At 37.2% G+C, this 19,483-nt stretch overlaps 1 protein-coding gene across 1 annotated transcript in view; it reads right to left on the bottom strand.

The window, feature by feature from the left end:
• Positions 1-19,483, bottom strand: part of KLHL1 (kelch like family member 1) — a 386,506-nt gene that overhangs the window by 48,171 nt on the left and 318,852 nt on the right. The window lies entirely within an intron of this gene.

Raw genomic sequence — 19,483 nt, 5'->3', positions numbered from 1 at the left:
CTAATGTTTAGCAATTATTTCGATTCAACATCAAGTTAGTGCTTTAAGATGTTGAATAGTCACTATGTTTTTATTCATACTGATTTATGGAATATGCAACTATTTATATTTGTCACAAAAAAATAGGAAAATTGATTTTGATTGTACTGTATATAATTAACAGTCTTAATGAAACATAAAATTTTTATCATATAGATAAAACAAAATGATAAGCTGTATTTTAGGGAAACAAATAATGGCTACTATTGTTTAAATAAAGATAAAAACCTTAAGAATAAAACCAAAGTTATAGATCAAAGCATTTATCTTTTTATTGACAAACAGTGAGAGAATATATACATTTAACATGAGATAATGTATTAGCAACAATGTAAAGTTTTATTCATAAAAATATAAAAGTTCTAATTATATTGTCCCTATTGTAGAATATGTCAACATATTGAATAAATGTATTTTTCATATGGTTTTGCTTCAATCTTTATTGAGACCCACTAGTTAATATTTGAATTATTCTTATCTAAAATAAGGGTTGGAGAAGGGGTGGCAAAGAAGAGTGATTAGTTAGCATTTAAACAACTCTAACCAGAAGTTCAGATTCAGGTGTGGACTATTACAAGCACATCATCTATTTTAATCCTATACTATTTTTTCACATAATTGATAATAGAAATTTTCTGTCACTTAGTAAAATGAGTGGCCTTTAAGATATGTGGACTAAGAAGAAATACTTTGCAAATACTTCTGCCCTCATGTCAACATGTTATATGATTATAGAAGGTTATAAATTATAATTATAATACATTGTTCAGTAGCCTGTTCAAGGTCAAAGGCTTTTTCAAGTATGGTCAAATATGGGGATTTGATCGTTTAGTTTAAACCAGTTTTAGCTGTATTCCACTACAAAGAGCTGTACTTTGCTTAGCTTATAAATTAAGTGGTGTGTTTTTGTTAAGTGGTGTGTGTTTGTTTGTTTCTGCCTGATTTGTAAGAATTTGATTTAACACGTTGTTTTTCTATTGACACAGAAAGTCTGTGGTGACAAAAATTACATTCCACAGCTACCTACAACTACTGAAGCCTACAGATAGCTACTAAAGAAACTCCAATATTTATATTCTAAAGTTAGGATACTTATAGAAACCATTTATATATAAATTAATTTGTATTCCCCTAGAGACAGACATCATTTTGTGCTATGGGCAAACATACATATTATGTGACACGGTTTTTATAGTAAATTTGTTACTTCTTTTTAAATTTGATAACATAAAAATAAGCATATTTTTTATAGAAAAGTTTTAAAAACCTCAATAGTGTGATGTACCTATAATAATAATGCACACATTTAATTTATAAATATAGTATTTCCCTTATTTAAGCAAACCCAAAGAGAAATTGTCCTAGAATCAAAGGTCAACAACTACTAGATAAATGGTTTTCTGTTACCTTGCTAAACCCAAAGCAATACGAAAGCAGGATAGTGTTTCTTCACAATTTTCTCTCTGGCACTCAAGAAAGTCTTTGGGAGTACATTTGTTGAATGAATAAAATTTAGTCTGAAAGTTTACATCTAATTTAATAAAACATCAAATTGAACTTAATTTATCTGTAAATGATGTAATAGACTCAATATTAATAGCTAATGGTTTTCCAAAAGTACAAGTGAGGCAAATATTTTTATTGCAAAAATAATAAAAATGTTAACTTTCATAAAGGAGTCTCTATCAAATAAAGGAAAAGCTTGTTGAGCACTCAAAAGAATAGTAACAATGCAGCCTTATTCTTTTTAGATACTTGGAGTCCTAATAATTAGGACCCTTCAGGCTAAGGATAAGGATTAATCATAATGTACTATTTTTTGGTAAAAATATATAAAACTTTTAGATATATATGGTTGCAAGATGTATCAAAATGTCTAATTAAGAGACCTTTAATCAAATTTTGACATGAGAGTACAAATATTCAGTTACACAAGTATACTTATGGAGATATCTTAATCCATTAAGATATACTTACAGATATATAGATATATATAGATATATATAGATAGATATATATATAGTGATCCACCTTCTTAAAATTCAAGACATTGTGTTTTTTGAGTAGTACATTAAACTGTTAATTATTCTGTATTTTTGTCATTCTTTAAGAATGTTAAATAGGGGGGATTCCCTGGCGGTCCAGTGGTTAGAACTCCCTGCACTCACAGCTGAGGGTCCAGGTTCAGTCCCTGGTGGGGGAACTAAGATCCCACAAGCCACACAGCGCTAAATAGCTCAATCTGGCAAAATAATGGAAATAATTTTTGCCTTATTTTCTCCCTTCTTCCAAGCATAAAATGTAGTATGAGTTATTTTTTGCATTGCCCCTTCTTTTATCCCAAAGTTTAAAGTACAATGTGACTCTAACTGATTAAAAATATATATACTAGCCTAACTCATTCCATTTGATTGTAACATATTAATGCTATAATATTTTCTCACATATTGACTTTTGAACCTGCTATCTCTCAGGAATCATTTAACTGAGGACCGTTGAATTATCTTTCATTGTAAAAGCCATCTTAGCATTAAAGTCACTTCCAAACACTGTTTGAATTTCTACATTTAAAACTACCTTTTAGCTGAAACAATCAAGGAAGAGAAAGTTGCTGGGACATCATTTTTCATCTTTATTGTTTCTTTGAGCAGTGGTTTCATGTCCTGTGAAAAGGTAAAATGTTTTTGGAACGCACTTTTTTCTGTATTAAATCTGACAATCTATTCTCTGTCTTAAGCAAAGAAAAAAAAATACACAAAGGATTTGTATTTAAATGTTTTCCTGGTAGTGCTGAATGATGAAATAATCTCATGAAACTAATAGATAATTCAATACTAAGGGCACAAGTAGCTCCTTGTACTTGGCATTGCTAATACACTCAAGCCTTAGTATTTGGTGTTTTAAAATGTTTGGTGTATTACACAAATGACATCAAAAGAGGCAGAGTGAGTCTACACTGTTGGTCAATTGCCATTAAAAAAGGTCATTTAAATGAAATATATTTTTTTGTATACCTAAAGATTACAGGCCAAAAACTCAAAATGTCCCCTTAGTAAAATAACAAATAAAAGCATGTTCTTAGTGTCAAAACATTGGCCATATAACATTTTTTTAATAAATATTTGGTCTTAGAGTAGCAGCAAATAATTCACAATCTCTGGACTTATATGAACAATGGTTCTAATGATTTAGGAATATTCTATTAAATCATCTAACAAATATCATACGCATGCATATCCACAGAATTTCAGTTGGATACTTATGTGTTCATTTAAAATATTTTAAGCCTTAGTAAATTTATGGCTGGAATGTATAGTCTTTTCTACATTACATGAAAAAAGAAAACAATTTTTATAAAATTATAATCTGTATACACTCTTGAATGTGAAATGAATTTATATGTAATATAATCCCATTAGTAATTCCCATAAAAAATCAATTTACAGCATTTGTTTACTAAAGCAAAATATGACCTTAGAGTAAATGTTGATAATTCTTATTGAGAAAGGAATTCCAGTGAGGCTGTTGAAGCTTAAGGCTCAGGGCCCTTCCTTCTGTGGTCCAGAAAGGGTCTCTAACAATGTATTCAGGTGGTGATTACATTTTTCTTTCTTAAGGAAAGTCTCATCTTTAACCCCCACAAAACGTGGTTCACCCCGAGACTCATCATACTTACTGTGAAAAATAAAGTTGATTTATTCTAGAAATAGTAATATACAAATAATCAGAATGGGGTAGAAAATCAGGGCAAAAAACAAAGCAAAAGAAAACAAAACAAACCCCAAATCTGTGGAGAATTCCAAAGCAACCTTTGCTACTAGTAAGTTGAATAAACTTCAGCAAGCTACTTAATCTTTCTGGTCCTTGGTTTTCTCATTTGTAAAATTAAGATTCTGGAGTCTCTTAACTACTCTGTAGGTTTAAATATCTATTAGTCTATATAGTTTTTTTGTTTTGATTGCTTTAGTGTCCCATTACCACCAGCACATTGAGATGGAAATTATTAAAACTGAAGACATTTTTCTATTAAATGTGATTTTAACGTGAGTTTTAAATTGGAACATGGAAGATTAGTGTGATCATTCAGGTTGAAGACATATATAAAGAAAGATAAAACGTAAAGTAAAATAACCTCTCCAGACAAACCTACAAAAGAAAAAGCAAGCAATAAATTAGCAGTCATAACCAAAATAATAGGAACTGAACTGGTACATTTTCTGTAGTTGATTTAATATTTTTCCTTCTCAGTTATTAGCTCTTTCTGTGTGATTCACCTGAGTGACCAAATTGCCCTCTCTAAAAGAGAGTCCGATCTTATTAATTTTCTATTCAATAGGAAAAAGATATAAGGTGAATTTATACCTTTATTATTTGAAAGTTTAGCTAAATTCAAATATACCAGGCCAATCATGAATGAGAAATTACTCAAAATAAATATTTCATTATTACATTTAAAATTCCAATTAAAACATCATTACAGGGAGCGAGGCGGAAGATGGCGGAAGAGTAAGACGCAGAGATCACCTTCCTCCCCACAGATACACCAGAAATACATCTACACGTGGAACAACTCCTACAGAACACCTACTGAAGGCTGGCAGAAGACCTCAGACCTCCCAAAAGGCAAGAAACTCCCCACGTACCTGGGTAGGGCAAAAGAAAAAACAGAGACAAAAGAATAGGGACGGCACCTGCACCAGTGGGAGGGAGCTGTGAAGGAGGAAAAGTTTCCACACTCTAGGAAGCCCCTTCGAGGGCGGAGACTGCGGGAGGCGGAGGGGGGAGCTTCGAAGCTGCGGAGTGCACAGCAACGGGTGCGGAGGGCAAAGCGGGGAGATTCCCGCACAGAGGATCGGTGCCGACCGGCACTCACCAGCCCGAGAGGCTTGTCTGCTCACCCGCCGGGGCGGGCGGGGCTGAGAGCTGAGGCCGGAGCGCAGGGAGAGGACTGGGGTTGGCGGCTTGAACATAGCCTGAAGGGGTTAGTGCACCACAGCTAGCCGGGAGGGAGTCCGGGGAAAAGCCTGCACCTGCAGAAGAGGCAGGAGACTTTTTCTTCCCTCTTTGTTTCCTGGGGCGTGAGGAGAGGGGTTTAAGAACGCTGCTTAAAGGAACTCCAGAGACGGGCGCGAGCCGCGGCTAAAAGCGCGAACCCCAGAGACGGGCGCGAGCCGCGGCTGAAAGCTCGGAATCCAGAGACGGGCGCGAGCCGCGGCTGAAAGCGCGGAATCCAGAGACGGGCGCGAGCCGCGGCTGAAAGCGCGGAATCCAGAGACGGGCGCGAGCCGCGGCTGAAAGCGCGGAATCCAGAGACGGGCGCGAGCCGCGGCTGAAAGCGCGGAATCCAGAGACGGGCGCAAGCCGCGGCTAAAAGCGCGGACCCCAGAGGCGGGCGGGAGACGTTAAGGCTGCTGCTGCCGCCACCGAGGGGCCTGTGTGCGAGCACAGGTCACTCTCCACACCCCTCTTCCGCGGAGGCTGTGCAGCCCGCCACTGCCGGGTTCCCGGGATCCAGGGACAACTTCCCCGGGAGAGCGCACAGCGCGCCTCAGGCTGGTGCAAAGTCACGCCGGCCTTTGCCACCGCAGGCCCGCCCCGCACTCTGTGCCCCTCCGTCCCCGCCGGCCTGAGTGCGCCAGAGCCCCCAATCAGCGGCTCTTTTAACCCCATCCTGTCTGAGCAAAAAACAGACGCCCTCCAGCGATCTACACGCAGTGGCAGGGCCAAATCCAAAGCTTAGCCCTGGGAGCTGTGAGAACAAAGAAGAGAAAGGGAAATCCCTCCCAGCAGCCTCAGAAGCAGCGGATTAAAGCTCCACAATCAACTTGATGTACCCTGCATCTGTGGAATACCTGAATAGACAACCAATCATCCCAAATTAAGGAAGTGGACTTTAGGAGCAAGATCTATGATTTTTTCCCCTTTCCTCTTTTTGCGAACGTGTATGTGTATGCTTCTGTGTGAGATCTTGTCTGTATAGTCTTGCTTCCACCATTTGTCCTAGGGTTCTATCCGTCCATGTTTTTTTTTTAAATTTTTTTCTTAATAATTAATTTTAATAACCTTATTATACTTTACCTTCGTTCTTTCTTTCTTTCTTTCCGTCCTTCCTTCCCTCCTTTAGACAACGAATCATCCCAAATTGAGGAGGTGGTCTCTGACAGCAAGATTTAGGATTTTTCCCCATTTACCTCTTTTAGTGAGGGTGTATGTGTATGCTTCTGTGTAAGATTTTGTCTGTATAGCTTTGCTGCCAACATTTGTCCTAGGTTCTTTCCGTCCCTTTTTTTTTTTTTTCTAAATAAGAAGTTTTTAATTCAATAACTTTATTATACTGTATTTTATTTTTACTGTATCTTCTTTCTTTCTGTCTTTTTTCCTTCTTTCCCTCCTTCCTTCCCTCTTCCCTCCCTCCCTCCCTTCTTTCCTTCTTGCCTTTTTTCCTTCTTTGCTTCTTTCTTTCTTTCTTCCTTCCTTCCTACCCTCCTTTCCTTCTTTCTTTCCTCATACTTCTACTAATTCCCTCTACTTTTTCTCCCTTTTATCCTGAGTCTGTGGATGAAAAGCTTTTGGTGCTCCAGTCAGGAGGCAGGGCTCTGCCTCTGAGGTAGGAGAGCCAACTTCAGGACACTGATCAACAAGAGACCTCCCAGCTCCACATAATATCAAACAGCGAAAATCTCCCAGAGACCTCCATCTTAACACCAGCACCCAGCTTCACTCAACGACCAGCAAGCCACAGTGCTGGAAAACCTATGCCAAACAACTAGCAAAACAGGAACACAACCCCACCCATTAGCAGAGAGGCTGCCTAAAATCATAATAAGGCCACAGACACCCCCAAACACACCACCAGACGTGAACCTGACCACTAGAGAGACAAGATCCAGCCTCATCCACCACAACACAGGCACTAGCCCCCTCCACCAGGAAGCCTACACAACCCACTGAACCAACCTTAGCCACTAGAGACAGACATCAAAAACAGGAGGAACCACAAACCTGCAGCCTGCAAAAAGGAGACCCCAAACACAGTAAGATAAGCAAAATGAGAAGACAGAAAAACACACAGCAGATAAAGGAGCAAGATAAAAATGCACCAGACCTAACAAATGAAGAGGAAATAGGGAGTCTACCTGAAAGAGAATTCAGAATAATGATAGTAAGGTTGATCCGAAATCTTGGAGATAGAATGGACAATAGATTGGACAAAATGCAAGAATCAGTTAACAAGGACCTAGAAGAACTAAAGATGAAACAAGCAACGATGAACAACACAATAAATGAAATTAAAAGTACTCTAGATGGGATCAATAGCAGAATAACTGAGGCAGAAGAACGGATAAGTGACCTGGAAGATAAAATAGTGGAAATAACTACTGCAGAGCAGAATAAAGAAAAAAGAATGAAAAGAACTGAGGACAGTCTCAGAGACCTCTGGGACAACATTAAACGCACCAACATTCGAATTATAGGGGTTCCAGAAGAAGAAGAGAAAAAGAAAGGGACTGAGAAAATATTTGAAGAGATTATAGTTGAAAACTTCCCTAATATGGGAAAGGAAATAGTTAATCAAGTCCAGGAAGCACAGAGAGTCCCATACAAGATAAATACAAGGAGAAATACGCCAAGACACATATTAATCAAACTGTCAAAAATTAAATACAAAGAAAGCATATTAAAAGCAGCAAGGGAAAAACAACAAATAACACATAAGGGAATCCCCATAAGGTTAACAGCTGATCTCTCAGCAGAAACCCTACAAGCCAGAAGGGAGTGGCAGGACATACTGAAAGTGATGAAGGAGAAAAACCTGCAGCCAAGACTACTCTACCCAGCAAGGATCTCATTCAGATTTGATGGAGAAATTAAAACCTTTACAGACAAGCAAAAGCTGAGAGAGTTCAGCACCACCAAACCAGCTTTACAACAAATGCTAAAGGATCTTCTCTAGGCAAGAAACACAAGAGAAGGAAAAGACCTATAATAACGAACCCAAAACAATTTAGAAAATGGGAATAGGAACATACATATCAATAATTACCTTAAATGTAAATGGACTAAATGCTCCCACCAAAAGACACAGATTAGCTGAATGGATACAAAAACAAGACCCTTATATATGCTGTCTACAAGAGACCCACTTCAGACCTAGAGACACATACAGACTGAAAGTAAGGGGATGGAAAAAGATATTCCATGCAAATGGAAGCCAAAAGAAAGCTGGAGTAGCAATTCTCATATCAGACAAAATAGACTTTAAAATAAGGACTATTAAAAGAGACAAAGAAGGACACTACATAATGATCAAAGGATCGATCCAAGAAGAAGATATAACAATTGTAAATATTTATGCACCCAACATAGGAGCACCTCAGTACATAAGGCAAATACTAACAGCCATAAAAGGGGAAATCGACAGTAACACATTCATAGTAGGGGACTTAAACACCCCACTTTCACCCATGGACAGATCATCCAAAATGAAAATAAATAAGGAAACACAAGCTTTAAATGATACATTAAACAAGATGGACTTAATTGATATTTATAGGACACTCCATCCAAAAACAACAGAATACACATTTTTCTCAAGTGCTCATGGAACATTCTCCAGGATAGATCATATCTTAGGTCACAAATCAAGCCTTGGTAAATTTAAGAAAATTGAAATTGTATCAAGTATCTTTTCTGACCACAACGCCATGAGACTAGATATCAATTACAGGAAAAGATCTGTAAAAAATACAAACACATGGAGGCTAAACAATACACTACTTAATAATGAAGAGATCACTGAAGAAATCAAAGAGGAAATCAAAAAATACCTAGAAACAAATGACAATGGAGACACAACGACCCAAAACCTGTGGGATGCAGCAAAAGCAGTTCTAAGGGGGAAGTTTATAGCAATACAAGCCCACCTTAAGAAGCAGGAAACATCTCGAATAAACAACCTAACCTTGCACCTCAAGCAATTAGAGAAAGAAGAACAAAAAAACCCCAAAGCTAGCAGAAGGAAAGAAATCATAAAAATCAGATCAGAAATAAATGAAAAAGAAATGAAGGAAACAATAGCAAAGATCAATAAAACTAAAAGCTGGTTCTTTGAGAAGATAAACAAAATAGATAAACCACTAGCCAGACTCATCAAGAAAAAAAGGGAGAAGACTCAAATCAATAGAATTAGAAATGAAAAAGGAGAGGTAACAACTGACACTGCAGAGATAAAAGAGATCATGAGAGATTACTACAAGCAACTCTATGCCAATAAAATGGACAATCTGGAAGAAATGGACAAATTCTTAGAAATGCACAACCTGCCAAGACTGAATCAGGAAGAAATAGAAAATATGAACAGACCAATCACAAGCACTGAAATTGAAACTGTGATTAAAAATCTTCCAACAAAGAAAAGCCCAGGACCAGATGGCTTCACAGGCGAATTCTATCAAACATTTAGAGAAGAGCTAACACCTATCCTTCTCAAACTCTTCCAAAATATAGCAGAGGGAGGACCACTCCCTAACTCCTTCTACGAGGCCACCATCACCTTGATACCAAAACCAGACAAGGATGTCACAAAGAAAGAAAACTACAGGCCAATATCACTGATGAACATAGATGCAAAAATCCTCAACAAAATACTAGCAAACAGAATCCAACAGCACATTAAAAGGATCATACACCATGATCAAGTGGGGTTTATTCCAGGAATGCAAGGATTCTTCAATATACGCAAATCTATCAATGTGATAAACCATATTAACAAATTGAAGGAGAAAAACCATATGATCATCTCAATAGATGCAGAGAAAGCTTTTGACAAAATTCAACACCCATTTATGATAAAAACCCTGCAGAAAGTAGGCATAGAGGGAACTTTCCTCAACATAATAAAGGCCATATATGACAAGCCCACAGCAAACATCATCCTCAATGGTGAAAAACTGAAAGCATTTCCACTAAGATCAGGAACAAGACAAGGTTGCCCACTCTCACCACTATTATTCAACATTGTTTTGGAAGTTTTAGCCACAGCAATCAGAGAAGAAAAGGAAATAAAAGGAATCCAAATTGGAAAAGAAGAAGTAAAGCTGTCACTGTTTGCAGATGACATGATCCTATACATAGAGAACCCTAAAGATGCTACCAGAAAACTACTAGAGCTAATCAATGAATTTGGTAAAGTGGCAGGATACAAAATTAATACACAGAAATCTCTGGCATTCCTATATACTAATGATGAAAAATCTGAAAGTGAAATCAAGAAAACACTCCCATTTACCATTGCAACAAAAAGAATAAAATATCTAGGAATAAACCTACCTAAGGAGACAAAAGACCTGTATGCAGAAAATTATAAGACACTGATGAAAGAAATTAAAGATGATATAAATAGATGGAGAGATATACCATGTTCTTGGATTGGAAGAATCAACATTGTGAAAATGACTCTACTACCCAAAGCAATCTACAGATTCAATGCAATCCCTATCAAACTACCACTGGCATTTTTCACAGAACTAGAACAAAAACTTTCACAATTTGTATGGAAACACAAAAGACCCCGAATAGCCAAAGCAATCTTGAGAACGAAAGAAGGAACTGGAGGAATCAGGCTCCCTGACTTCAGACTATACTACAAAGCTACAGTCATCAAGACGGTATGGTACTGGCACAAAAACAGAAAGATAGATCAATGGAACAGGATAGAAAGCCCAGAGATAAACCCATGCACATATGGACACCTTATCTTTGATAAAGGTGGCAGTAATGTACAATGGAGAAAGGACAGCCTCTTCAATAAGTGGTGCTGGGAAAACTGGACAGGTACATGTAAAAGTATGAGATTAGATCACTCCCTAACACCATACACAAAAATAAGCTCAAAATGGATTAAAGACCTAAATGTAAGGCCAGAAACTATCAAACTCTTAGAGGAAAACATAGGCAGAACACTCTATGACATAAATCAAAGCAAGATCCTTTCTGACCCACCTCCTAGAGTAATGGAAATAAAAACAAAAATAAACAAATGGGACCTAATGAAACTTCAAAGCTTTTGCACAGCAAAGGAAACCGTAAACAAGACCAAAAGACAACCCTCAGAATGGGAGAAAATATTTGCAAATGAAGCAACCGACAAAGGATTAATCTCCAAAATTTACAAGCAGCTCATGCAGCTCAATAACAAGAAAACAAACAACCCAATCCAAAAATGGGCAGAAGACCTAAATAGACATTTCTCCAAAGAAGATATACAGACTGCCAACAAACACATGAAAGAATGCTCAACATCATTAATCATTAGAGAAATGCAAATCAAAACTACAATGAGATATCATCTCACACCAGTCAGAATGGCCATCATCAAAAAATCTAGAAACAATAAATGCTGGAGAGGGTGTGGAGAAAAGGGAACACTCTTGCACTGCTGGTGGGAATGTGAATTGGTTCAGCCACTATGGAGAACAGTATGGAGGTTCCTTAAAAAACTACAAATAGAACTACCATATGACCCAGCAATCCCACTACTGGGCATATACCCTGAGAAAACCAAAATTCAAAAAGAGTCATGTACCAAAATGTTCATTGCAGCTCTATTTACAATAGCCCGGAGATGGAAACAACCTAAGTGCCCGTCATCGGATGAATGGATAAAGAAGATGTGGCACATATATACAATGGAATATTACTCAGCCATAAAAAGAAACGAAATTGAGCTATTTGTAATGAGGTGGATAGACCTAGAGTCTGTCATACAGAGTGAAGTAAGTCAGAAAGAAAAAGACAAATACCGTATGCTAACACATATATATGGAATTTAAGAAAAAAATGTCATGAAGAACCTAGGGGTAAAGCAGGAATAAAGACGCAGACCTCTTAGAGAACGGACTTGAGGTTATGGGGAGGGGGAAGGGTGAGCTGTGACAGGGCGAGAGAGAGTCATGGGCATATACACACTAACAAACGCAGTAAGGTAGATAGCTAGTGGGAAGCAGCCGCATGGCACAGGGATATTGGCTCGGTGCTTTGTGACAGCCTGGAGGGGTGGGATGGGGAGGGTGGGAGGGAGGGAGACGCAACAGGGAAGACATATGGGAACATAGGTTTATGTATGACTGATTCACTTTGTTATAAAGCAGAAACTAACACACCATTGTAAAGCAATTATACCCCAATAAAGATGTTAAAAAAAAAAAAAAAAAACAAAACATCATTACAGTGTGGGATTGTAGAGGTTGTATAATGTATTCTCCTGCATCTCTTATACTTCAGCTTAAACTTAAAGGATATTTGTTATATTTTAAAATATATCCATGAGATAATCCAACATCATTGAAACCAATTTGTTTTCAAATAATTTTGTGGTTTGCTACTCAAATATTCTATGCTTTCTTTTCACATTTGTGTTTTTACATATTTTACCTTGTTGCCTGAAATGTATTTTTTCTTCTTCAGTTTGACTGACTATTAATTATGGTTCAGTTTTGACATCATCTCTATTTAGAATCCTTTCCTAACTAACCTTCTGATAAAAGAGTTTGATCATAACACTCTTACTTATTGTGCTTATAGCACTTCTTTTTAATTGTCTTTTAACTTTTTTGGTCTCCCTACTGAGGTGTAGGATCCTTCAGTACAATATCTCATTCATCTTTTTATTCTAACATGAGTATTGTAGTATGTAGTAGTACAATTTTAATGAACCTTGAATGTTGGAATAATTTAAACAATGAACATTGTCACAAAACTCTTCTTGTATTTAACTAGACTAATTCTGATAGCCTTATATTTAACTTAATACCTCAACTTACTATTGAAAAATTAAGGTGATTCCAAAATTATATGAAATAGAGGGAGATATTTTACTAAAACTAAGTGCTAAAAAAGATAGCAAAACAAGCAAAGAAAGATAAAATAGAGGCAAATGTGAGATTGCTACAAAAAGTGCATACATGTTTGTTATATTAGACTGCAAAATTAATTCTAGACATTATAACATTTAATTCACAGAGGAAAACCTAGTTACATTATCTACAATATTCTTGGGATAAAAACTAACTAATTGCTCAGGAAGAGAAAATTAATACTCTGACTCAAATCAAACAGGTATATTTTTCAAGCTTTCTCAATAAAGAGGAAACAGTATTCAGATTCTAGTTTCAAGGATCAGTGTTCTAGAAGATCTTCTATTAGCCTTTAGCATTTATCAAAGTACAGTGTATTAAAGGGAATTCTTGCTACTCAGTCAGCAAATTTTGACACCATTGCCAAATACAATACCACGTAGAAGGATAATCTATGATTCTTGACTATCTAAGAGACAGGATATCCACAAATAACAGAGGAGCCATGTTGAAGATCAGTCACACATTTTGTGATATAAAATTTTACTTTCAGAAATGAGTAATAAAGTAAAAGATTATTACCTAACAAACAAAGCACAGAATCACTGTGATTGGATAGATAATTTTTATTTGTAAGAGAACATCTGCAACTATTAATATAACTTGTATGTATAATACTGAAGGTAGATCTTCTTTCTTACTCATCTCTTTTTCCTCAGCACAAATGGGATTCTTAGCACTAAAAAGTCTTCAGTAAGTGTTTATTCAAACAGAAACATATTTCATTGGAAAGACACCAGGGGATATCTAAGCTTAGAATTCAACAAGTGATAGGACCATAGAAGACTAAATGTATAATGAGGATATTTCACTGATACTTAGAGTTCGTAAATCACAATATATAGGGTCATATTCTGTTGAGACAGGTCTTAGAATTTGTTGTTTCTTTTCTCTTCCTTCATCTTTCCTTCCTTCTTTTCTCCCTTCCTTTCTTTCTTTTTTGCTGGCATTACTAATGTTTTGTATATGATATTTCCAAGAGGAACTGATAAAATGAAAGTAAAGGAATAAAAGTTCTAAAATATTCTTTAAAACTGTATACACATGTCTATGTCTATACCATATGTGCCTAAGTAATAAGAAAGTTGTCCTTATGACTTTCTGTTTACTCAAATATTAAACTTTCAAATGAAAATGGTAGTTATCTGCTCTAAAAACTTCTTGTTATGTCCTATATCTTGTTCAGAATTTCCCTATTTTTTCAATCAGATATGCAAAAGTATTTAAAATTGTGGGTCTGTGTATATATTTGTGTATGTGAGTATATATTATCAAAAGAGTTAAATATTTTATTTGTATCCTGAACTTACTCCATTATAATTTTTCCTCTCACAATACCTTTTTTTAAATCTGATACATAAAACTGAATGGGCAGTTTTGAATTTTGTTGACTTGTGAATATTGTATAACTTTTAAAGCAACCTAAGCCTTCCTGGTCTTGTGATGAAAGCTATTTTTTTAAGTAAAAGAGACATGAAGAAGACAAACATACTGATATAATTAAAGAAACAGAGGCTAAGTTGAAGCAAGTGTTCCTTCTAAGACAATGAAAGCTGACAGTTTCAAATGAGATATTCTAGTCTAATGGGTTATATCACAAATAAGTGGAAGGTTTTATTTGGCTGATATTTTCTTCAGTCCATTCATTACTTGTTGTTATAAGTCCTAAAAGCCAGGGAAAAGACTGATAATAAATGTCACTTTGGGTTCTCTTTCTTCATACATACATTCAAGAATTTTATTAAGTTAAATGCTTGATATTGTTTTGAAAATGTTCCTTAATATTTTAATTTTTACATCATATTTCTCCTGGTTGGTTTATGAACCTCATTTTTTTTTGTTTCCCTGGCAGGTGAGCATTTCTGGATGCATATAAACAGATTTCCCCTGCCACCTCCCACCCCATCCTCAGTTCTGACTGCAGTATCCTCAGATTGCTTTAGTAATTTTCCTTTAGTCAAGTATAACAAGCCAGAAGTGGAATTGAACTTCTTAGAAACAAGAAGGAGGACAATCCAGTACCATATATGGACGGCCCAAATCTTTGCATGTGGGAAACAGTCCTGTGTTTGCTCTTTGCAAAAAGACAATCTAATTACTTATTTTTTCCCATGAGGTCAAGAACTCTGTGAGTGTACAACAGTTTATTCTCTACCTTTCCTGACAGTGAAGGAGATCTTCGAATCCTAACATTAGAATATTAATTTGTCTTAAGACAGTCCTTTCTTTTTTCACTATCAAGTTTGTGAGAATAGATTTTGAGGTTCACATCCTTGATGAAATCAACAGAACCAAAATGTCTGAAGATGCCCTTCTTTTCTCCCTTAATACTTGAGTAATAGTTTGACTTGACATAAGTTGAAAACCTTTGTCCATCAGTAGCTATCAAAGGACACTATCAAGAAAGTTAAATTAGAACCCATAGAATGGCATAAAGTATTTGCAGATGTTATGTCTGACAGAGGACACATATATAGAATATAAAATGAACAATTACAAATCAACAATAAAATAAAAAATAATCTAAACAAAGACTAGCTAAAATATTTGAATAAAAATTTATCCAAAGATACAAATGGCCAATAAACACATGAAAATTTTCTCAAAATTATTCATTAGAGAAATGTCTACAAAACCATGAAACACCACTTCATGTACACTAGAATCATTATAATAAAAGAAGAACGAATAGTAACATGTGTCAAGGATGTGGAAAAATCGGCACCTTCATAATTGCTGAGGAGATGGAAAATGGAGCAGCCATTCTGGAAAAAGCTTGGCAATTCTTCCAAAAGTTAAAGTTGGAGCTACCATATAATTCAACAATTTTACTCATATGTATATATCCAAGAGAATTGAAGATATATATTCACACAAAAAATACATATGTGAATGTTCAGAGCAGTTTTATTCATAATAACCCCAAAGTGAAAACAACCAAAATGTCCTTCTATTGATGATGTATAAATAAAATGTGGCAGGGAGACCTTCAAGATGGCAGAAGAGTAAGACGTGGAGATCAACTTCCTTCCCACAAATACATCAGAACTACATCCACATGTGCAACAACTACTACAGAACACCTCCTGAATGCTGGCAGGAGACCTTAGACTTCCCAAAAGGTAAGAAACTCCCCCACGTATCTGGGTAGGGCAAAAGAAAAAAGAAGAAAACAGAGACAAAAGAATAGGGATGGGACCTGCACCAGTGGGAGGGAGCTGTGAAGGAGGAAAAGTTTCCACACACTAGGAATCCCCTTCACTGGCAGAGACAGGGGGTGGCTGGGGGGAAGCTTTGGAGCCACGGAGCAGAGCACAGCAAAAGGGGTGCAGAGGGCAAAGCAGAGAGATCCCCACACAAAGGATCAGTGCCGACCAGCACTCACCAGCCTGAGAGGCTTGATTGCTCACCTTCCTGGGTGAGTGGGGGCTGGGAACTGAACCTCCAGCTTCGGAGGTCAGATCCCAGGGAGAGGACTGGGGTTGTCTGCGTGAACACAGCCTGAAGGGGGCTAATGTGTCACAGCTGGCTGAGAGGTAGTCTTGGACAAAGTCTGGACCTGCCTAAAAGGCAAGAGACCATTGTTTTGGGTTATGGCACGAGGAGAGGGGATTCACAGCACTGCCTAAACGAGCTCTAGAGACAGGCGCGAGCCATGGCTATCAGTGCAGCCACCAGAGACAGGCACGAGATTCTAAGGCCGCCGCTGCAACCACCAAGAAGCCAGTGTGCAAGTACAGGTCACTATCTACACCTCCCCTCCCGGGAGCCTGTGCAGCCCACCACTGCCAGGGTCCCGTGACTCAGGGACAACTTCCCCAGGAGAACACACGGAGCCTCAGGCTGCTGCAATGTCACACTGACCTCTGCCACCGCAGGCTCGCCCCACATCCATACCCCTTCCTCCCCTTGGCCTGAGTGAACAAGGGCCCCTACTCAGCTGCTACTTTAACCCTATCCTGTCTGAGCGAAGAACAGACGCTCTCAGGCGATCTACACAGAGACGCAGGGCCAAATCCAAAGCTGAGCCCCTGTGAGCTGTGAAAACAAAGAAGACAAAGGGAAATCTCTCCCAGCAACCTCAGGAGCACTGGATTAAATCTCCACAAGCAGCTTGATGTACCCTGCATCTGTGGAATATCTGAATAGACAACAAATCATACCAAAATTGAGGCAGTGGACATTGGGAGCAATGATATACATTTTTTTTTCCTTCTTCTCTTTTTGTGAGTGTGTATGTGTATGCTTCTCTGTGTTATTTTGTCTGTATAACTTTGCTTTTACCATTTGTCCTAGGGTTCTGTCTGTCAGTTTTTTCCTTTTTATTTTTAGTGTACATTTTAGTGCTTGTTATAATTGGTGGATTTGTTTTTTGGTTTAGTTGCTCTCTTCTTTCATTCTTACTTTTTTTTCTTTGTTTTTTGTTACTTTTTAATTTTTTTAAAAAAAATTAATAATTATTTTTATTTTAATAACTTTTATTTTCTTTTTTCTTTCTTTCTTCAGTTTTTCTCCCTTTACTTCTGAGCATTGTGGCTGACAGTCTTGGTGCTCCAGGTGGGTGTCAGGCCTGTCCCTCTGAGGTGGGAGAGCTGAGTTCAGGACATGAGTCCACCAGGGATGTCCCAGGTTCACATAATATCAAATGGTGAAAGCTCTCCCAGAGATATCCATCTCAACACTAAGATCCCGCTCCACTCAGTGACCAGTAAGCTACAGCACTCGACACCCTATGCCAAACAACTAGCAAGACAGGAACACAACCCCACCCATTAGCAGATGGCTGCCTAAAATCATAATAAGGTCACAGACACCTCAAAACAAACCACCAGACACAGACTTGCCCACCAGAAAGACAAGATCCAACGTCATCCACCAGAAAGCAAGCACTGGTCTCCTCCACAAGGAAGCCTACACAGCTCACTGAAAGAACCTTAGGCACTCTGGCAGACCCCTAAAACAACAGGAACTGCAAACCTGCAGCCTGCAAAAAGGAGACCATAAACCCAGTAAGTTAAGCAAAATGAGAAGACAGAGAAACACACAGCAGATGAAGCAGCAAGGTAAAAACCCAATAGACCAAACAAACAAAGAGGAAATAGGCAGTCTACCTGAAAAAGGATTCAGAGTAATGATAATAAAGATGTTACAAAATCTTGGAAATAGAATGAAGAAAATAAAACAAACCTTTAACAAGGACCGGGAAGAACTAAACAGCAAACAAATAATGATGAACAACACAATAAATGAAATTAAGAATTCTCTAGAGGACTCAATAGCAGAAAAACTGAGGCAGAAGAATGGATAAGTGACCTGTAAGATAAAATAGTAGAAATAACTACTGCAGAGCAGAATAAAGAAAAAAGAATGAAAAGAATTGAGGACTGTCTCAGATACTTCTGGGACATTAAATGCAACAACATTTGAATTATAGGGGTCACAGAAGAGAAAGAGAAAAAGAAAGGGACTGAGAAAATATTTCAAGAAGTTTTAGTTGAAAACTTCCCTAATATGGGAAAGGAAATAATTAGTCAAGAAAAGTAAGTGCAGAAGTCCCACACAGGATAAATCCAAGGAGAAACATGCCAAGACACATATTAATGAAACTATCACATATTAAATGCAAAGAAAAAATATTAAAAGCAGCAAGGAAAAAACAACAAATAACATACAAGAGAATCCCCATGAAGTTAACAACTGATCTTTCAGCAGAAACTGTGCAAGCCAGATGGGAGTGGCAGGACATATTTTAAATGATGATAGGGAAAAACCTACAACAAGTTTACTCTACCCAGCAAAGATCTCATTCAGATTTGATGGAGAAATTAAAACCTTTACAGACAAGCAAAAGCTAAGAGAATTCAGCACAACTAAACCAGCTTTACAACACATTCTAAAGGAACTTCTCTAGGCAGGAAACACAAGAAAAGGAAAAGACCTACAATAACAAACCCAAAACAATTAAGAAAACGGTAATAGGAACATACATATTAATAATACCATTTACCTCACATGTAAATGGATTAATGCTCCAACCAAAAGACATGGACTGACTGAATGGAAAAAAAAAACAAGACCCATATATATGCTGTCTACAAGAGACCCAGTTCAGACACAGGAACACATAAAGACTGAAAGTGAGGGGATGGAAAATATATTCCATGCAAACAGAAATCAAAAGAAAGCTGGAGTAGCAATTCTCATATCAGAAAAAATAGACTTTAAAATAAAGACTACTACAAGAGACAAAGAAGGACACTACATAAAGATAAAGGGATCAATCCAAGAAGAACATATAACAATTGTGAATATTTATATACCCAACATAGGAGTACCTCAATACATAAGGCAAATGCTAACAGCCATAAAAGGGGAAATCAACAGTAACACATTCAGAGTAGGGGATGTTAACACTCCAGTTTCACCAATGGGCAGATCATGCAAAATAAAAATAAATAAGGAAACACAAGCTTTAAATGATACATTAAACAAGATGTACTTAATTGATATTTATAGGACATTCCATCCGA

This window comes from Globicephala melas, chromosome 18, assembly GCF_963455315.2.
Source record: "Globicephala melas chromosome 18, mGloMel1.2, whole genome shotgun sequence".
In the NCBI taxonomy this organism is placed as follows: Eukaryota; Metazoa; Chordata; class Mammalia; order Artiodactyla; family Delphinidae; genus Globicephala; species Globicephala melas.
Note: the sequence above shows the minus strand (reverse complement) of the source record. Positions and strands in the feature narration are given on the sequence as shown.